At 48.3% G+C, this 6000-nt stretch overlaps 1 protein-coding gene across 4 annotated transcripts in view; it reads right to left on the bottom strand.

The window, feature by feature from the left end:
• ugp2b (UDP-glucose pyrophosphorylase 2b) overlaps nt 1–6000 on the bottom strand; it is a 50282-nt gene that overhangs the window by 43640 nt on the left and 642 nt on the right. The window contains exon 1 of one of the 4 annotated variants that reach the window (XM_078230423.1): nt 5633–5664. The exons of the other annotated variants lie outside the window; for them this stretch is intronic. The gene's annotated coding sequence lies outside the window, so the exon portion shown is untranslated. Of the gene's footprint in view, nt 1–5632; nt 5665–6000 lie in introns of those variants that run through there. 4 annotated transcript variants of the gene reach the window in all.

A 6000-nucleotide genomic window follows, 5' to 3' on the forward strand; every position in this document is an offset into this window, starting at 1 on the left:
TCCTCCTTTGTAATGGAGATTTTCTCCAACGGTTCAACACTCCCCTCCGAGACACTCCCAGTCAACACATCCCTCTCCTTTGTGAATACCGACGCAAAGTATTCATTTAGGATCTCCCCTACCTCTTTGGGCTCCAAGCATAATTCCCCACTTTTGTCCCTGAGGTCCGATTTTTTCCCTAACAACCCTTTTGTTCCTAACGTATGAATAAAATGCCTTGGGATTCTCCTTAATCCTGTCTGCCAAGAACATTTCGTGACCCCTTTTTGCTCTTCTAATTCCCCGTTTGAGTATTTTCCTACTTTCATTGTACTCCTCCAGAGCTCCCTCCGTTTTTAGCTGCTTGGACCTAACATACGCCTCTCTTTTCCTTTTGACCAGTCCCTCAATTTCCCTGGTTATCCACGGTTCTCTAATCCTACCCTTCCTATCCTTCTTTTTTACAGGCACATGCTTGTCCTGTAGCCCTAACAACCGTTCCTTAAAAGACTGCCACATGCCAGATGTGGATTTACCCTCAAACAGCCTCTCCCAATCAAGAGCTGCCAATTTCTGCCTGATCCCAATAAAGTTAGCCTTCCCCCAATCCAACACCTTACCCTTGGGACACCACTCATCCTTTTCCATCACTATCCTAAAGCTAACAGAATTGTGGTCACTATTTGCCACATGTTCCCCAACCAAAACTTTGAAGACCTGACCGGGCTCATTCCCCAGTACCAGGTCCAGTATAGCCCCCTCTCTAGTCGGGCTGTCCACATATTGTTCCAACGAACCCTCCTGTACACATTTTACAAATTCCTCCCCATCCAGAGTCCCTGCCCTCAGCGATTTCCAGTCTATACCAGGGAAATTGAAGTCTCCCACTACAACAACCCTATATTTCCTGCACCTATCCAGTATCTCCTGACATATCCATTCTTCCACTTCCCTTGGGCTGTTGGGGGGCTTGTAGTACACCCCCAACATAGTGACTGGGCCTTTCCTGTTTCTAAGCTCCACCCAGAGTGACTCGCTACACGACTCCTCCGAATTGTCCTCCCTCTGCACCGCTGTAATATGCTCTCCAACCAATACCGCTACTCCCCCACCTCTTTTGGCCCCTCCTCTGTCTCGCCTAAAACACTTGTACCCTGGAATATTCAGCTGCCAGTCCTGTCCCTAGTGCTCCGGGTGCTCCGGTTTCCTCCCACAGTCCAAAGATGTGCGGGTTAGGTTGATTGGCCCGGTTAAAAATTGCCCCTTAGAATCCTAAAATGTGTGGATTAGAGGGATAAGCGGGTAAATATGTGGGGGTAGGGTGGGATTGCGGTCGGTGCAGACTCGATGGGCCGAATGGCCTCCTTCTGCACTGTAGGGTTTCTATGATCTATTTGGTCCCACTTGTGCTGTTCCTGTAGCCATACACAGCCCACCCCACCCCTAAATAGTTAACCAATTTATTTGATAGTTACTACAGATTTTCTTTCACTGCCCTGAGAGATAGCACATTCCAGATTAGAACTCTGAAATAAATTATGCCAATTACATTAAATCTGTGCTCTCTTCCTCTCCCAATTCTCACTCTAATGAAATCTTTCATAAGGTCGAACACCTGTAGTAAATGCCCCCTCAACCATTCCAGTTATAAAGGAGAACAACGCTGGTTTCTCCAGTCACTCCTGAAATCTCTCTATGCTGTTGTGTCTCTGCACTTTCACCGAGTCTTTGACAGGATCCCTTGGCTTTAATCTGACTAGCTTTCTCAGTTTTCACTTTTCACAAAAAAGGCATAAACTACTTTTTTCACTTCTTCAGGCAGTGCAATTAACATATTGTTTTGTTAAAAGGTGTGTTACATCCATTTAAGAACCCATGGAGTAATATTTTCAAACTTTTAGTTTCATTATTTCACTTACAGAGCCCAGTTCTTAAAGTTACCATACATCAACATCCCCGTTTCTAAAATTCTGCATTGCACAAAGTTAGAAGTTTAACAATACCAGGTTAAAGTCCAACAGGTTTATTTGGTAGCAAAAGCCACACAAGCTTTCGGAGCTGCAAGCCCCTTCTTCAGGTGAGTGGGAATTCTGTTCACAGAGCATATAAAGACACAAACTCAATTTACATGAATAATGGTTGGAATGCGAATACTTACATTGTTTTGTTTCTTAAAGACTTGATTAGTTGTAAGTATTCGCATTCCAACCATTATTCATGTAAATTGAGTTTGTGTCTTTATATGCTCTGTTTGTGAACAGAATTCCCACTCACCTGAAGAAGGGGCTTGCAGCTCCGAAAGCTTGTGTGGCTTTTGCTACCAAATAAACCTGTTGGACTTTAACCTGGTGTTGTTAAACTTCTTACTGTGTTTACCCCAGTCCAACGCCGGCATCTCCACATCATGACTTGCACAAAGTTGCCAGGAATTAAATACAAGCCAGAGTAATTAAGATATTATGGTAAAAATATAACCATTTTTCAAAAAGACCATGTAAAACATTTTAAGGCAATCACACACACACGTGGGACAAGGTTCCAATCTGTGTGATGCTAGGAGAGGGGCAGAGTTCCAGTCTGTGTGACGTCAGGAGGAGGGCAGGGTTCCAACCTGTGTGATGTCAGGAGAGGGGCGGGGTTCCAGTCTGTGTGATGTCAGGAGGGGGGGCAGGGTTCCAGTCTGTGATGTCAGGAGAAGGGCGGGGTTCCAATCTGTGAAATGTCAGGAGAGGGGCGGGGTTCCAGTCTGTGTGATGTCAGGAGAGGTGCGGGGTTCCAGTCCATGTGATGTCAGGAGGGGGGGGCGGGGTTCCAGTCTGTGATGTCAGGAGAGGGGCGGGGTTCCAGTCCACGTGATGTAAGGAGAGGGGCAGGGTTCGTCTGTGTGATGTCAGGAGAGGGGCGGGGTTCCAGTCTGTGTGACGTCAGGAGAGGGGCAGTGTTCCAATCCGTGTGATGTCAGGAGAGGGGCGGGGTTCCAGTCTGTGTGATGTCAGGAGAGGGGCGGGGTTCCAATCTGTGAAATGTCAGGAGAGGGGCGGGGTTCCAGTCTGTGTGACATCAGGAGAGGGGTGGGGTTCCAGTCCATGTGATGTGGGGGGGGCGGGGTTCCAGTCTGTGTGATGTCAGGAGAGGGGCGGGGTTCCAGTCCATGTGATGTGAGGGGCGGGGTTCCAGTCCATGTGATGTGAGGGGCGGGGTTCCAGTCTGTGAGATGTCAGGAGAGGGGCGGGGTTCCAGTCCATGTGATGTGAGGGGCGGGGTTCCAGTCCATGTGATGTGAGGGGCGGGGTTCCAGTCTGTGAGATGTCAGGAGAGGGGCGGGGTTCCAGTCTGTGTGACATCAGGCGAGGGGCAGTGTTCCAATCTGTGTGATGTCAGGAGGGGGGCAGGGTCCCAGTCTGAGAGCTGTCAGGAGAGGGGCGGGGTCCCAGTCTGTGAGACGTCAGGAGAGGGGCGGGGTCCCAGTCTGTGTGACGTCAGGAGCGGGGCGGGGTCCCAGTCTGTGAGATGTCAGGAGAGGGGCGGTGTCCCAGTCTGAGAGCTGTCAGGAGAGGGGCGGGGTCCCAGTCTGTGTGATGTCAGGAGAGGGGCGGGGTCCCAGTCTGAGAGATGTCAGGAGAGGGACGGGGTTCCAGTCTGAGAGACGTCAGGAGCGTAGTCTGCGTCTGATGTCATGAGAATGGGTCCTTGATGATGTCAGCAGGAGGGGGTGTGGCTCTGTCCCTGAAAAAATTGGGGTGGCACAATGGTTAGCACTGGGTTTGATTCCAGGCCTCGGGTCACTGTCTGTGTGGAGTTTGCACATTCTCTCCGTATCTGTGTGGGTTTTCTCCGGGTGCTCCAGTTTCCTCCCACAGTCCAAGATATGTTTGAACTTGCTAAATTGACCCTAGTGTCTGGGGATTAACAGGTTAAATATGTGGGGTTACCAGAATGGGTGGGATTCTCGTCAGTGCAGACTTGATGGGCCAAACTGCCTGCTCCTGCACTGTAGGGATTCTATGATTCGAATTATTGGCGACGATGCAAAGTAAACATCCTGGATTTCTGTTACTTAAGTTATTGCAAAATGCAATCTAAAAATTGAGAAATATGCTACTGCTCAATGGTGATATTGAGGCCGATGACTTCCCAGAACAGATTTGTCCCATTTCCCAATTCTGAAGATCCCTATTGGACTCTGAGAAACATTCATCTGTGATGCAATAGTCCAAAGTAGTCACCTGAACTATTCAAACTGACAGGGGCAGGGTATAATATTGCCATTGAATAAATTATAAACCGGGATCCCGAGTGACCAGTCCCGAGATAAAGTACAAATCAACAGTGATCCTGTCTCAGGATAAACTACAAATCGAGCGTGATCCTGTCTCAGAATAAACTTCAAACCAAGAGTGATCCGGTCTCAGGATAAACTTCAAACCAAGAGTGATCCGGTCTCAGCATAAACTTCAAACCAAGAGTGATCCGGTCTCAGGATAAACTTCAAACCAAGAGTGATCCGGTCTCAGGATAAACTTCAAACCAAGAGTGATCCGGTCTCAGGGTAAACTTCAAACCAAGAGTGATCCGGTCTCAGGATAAACTTCAAACCAAGAGTGATCCGGTCTCAGGGTAAACTTCAAACCAAGAGTGATCCGGTCTCAGGATAAAATTCAAACCAAGAGTGATCCGGTCTCAGGGTAAACTACAAACCGAGAGTGATCCGGTCTCAGGATAAACTTCAAACCAAGAGTGATCCGGTCTCAGGATAAACTACAAGCCGAGACCGAGAGTGATCAAGTCTCAGGATAAACTACAAACCGAGTGATCCGGTCTCAGGATAAACTTCAAACCAAGACCGAGAGTGATCCTGTCTCAGGATAAACTACAAACCGAGAGTGATCCGGTATCAGGATAAACTACAAACCGAGAGTGATCCAGTCTCAGGATAAACTACAAACCGAGAATGATCCGGTCTCAGGATAAATTACAAATCGAGAGTGATCCTGTCTCAGAATAAACTTCAAACCAAGAGTGATCCAGTCTCAGGGTAAACTTCAAACCAAGACCGAGAATGATCCTGTCTCAGGATAAACTTCAAACCAAGAGTGATCCGGTATCAGGATAAACTACAAACCGAGAGTGATCCTGTCTCAGGATAAACTGCAAACCGAGTGATCCGGTATCAGGATAAACTACAAACCGAGAGTGATCCTGTCTCAGGATAAACTTCTAACCAAGAGTGATCCGGTCTCAGGATAAACTACAAATCGAGAGTGATCCGGTCTCAGGGTAAACTTCAAACCAAGACCGAGAATGATCCTATCTCAGGATAAACTTCAAACCAAGAGTGATCCGGTATCAGGATAAACTACAAATCGAGAGTGATCCTGTCTTAGAATAAACTTCAAACCAAGAGTGATCCTGTCTCAGGATAAGCTTCAAACTTGGTCTGAGTGATAACTTTTTAAAAATCACTCGAGGGATGTGGGTGTCGCTGACTAGAACAGCATTTATTACCCATCCCTATTTGCCCCTTGAGAAGGTGGTGCTGAGCTGCCTTCTTTTACCCACAGTGCTGTTAGGGAGTTCTGGGATTTTGACCCAGTGACAGTGCGGGAACGATGATATATTTCTAAGTCAGGATAGTGAGTGACTTCTTGTAGACCTTTGACGGCGGCACAGTGGTTATCACTGCTGCCTCTGCACCAGGGACCCGGGTTCGATTCCTGTCAATGACTGTCTGCGTGGAGTTTCCTCCCACAGTCCAAAGATGTGCGGGTTAGGTGGATTAGCCATGGTAAACGTGTGGGGATTACGGGGATGGGGAGGGGCTGGGTAAGATGACCTCTCGGACAGTCGGTGCAGACTGGATGGGCTGTGTGGCCTCTTTCTGCAGTGTGGGGATTGTGTGGTGGACAGGGCTGGCACAGAGCGCCGGTGTGGGCTGAATGTTTGTGGATGGGGAGCCGATCAAGTGGGGCTGCCCTGTCCAGGATGGTGTGGAGCTTCTGGGGTGTTGGAGCCGCACTCACC

Source organism: Mustelus asterias, chromosome 15, assembly GCF_964213995.1.
Source record: "Mustelus asterias chromosome 15, sMusAst1.hap1.1, whole genome shotgun sequence".
NCBI classification, from domain to species: domain Eukaryota; kingdom Metazoa; phylum Chordata; class Chondrichthyes; order Carcharhiniformes; family Triakidae; genus Mustelus; species Mustelus asterias.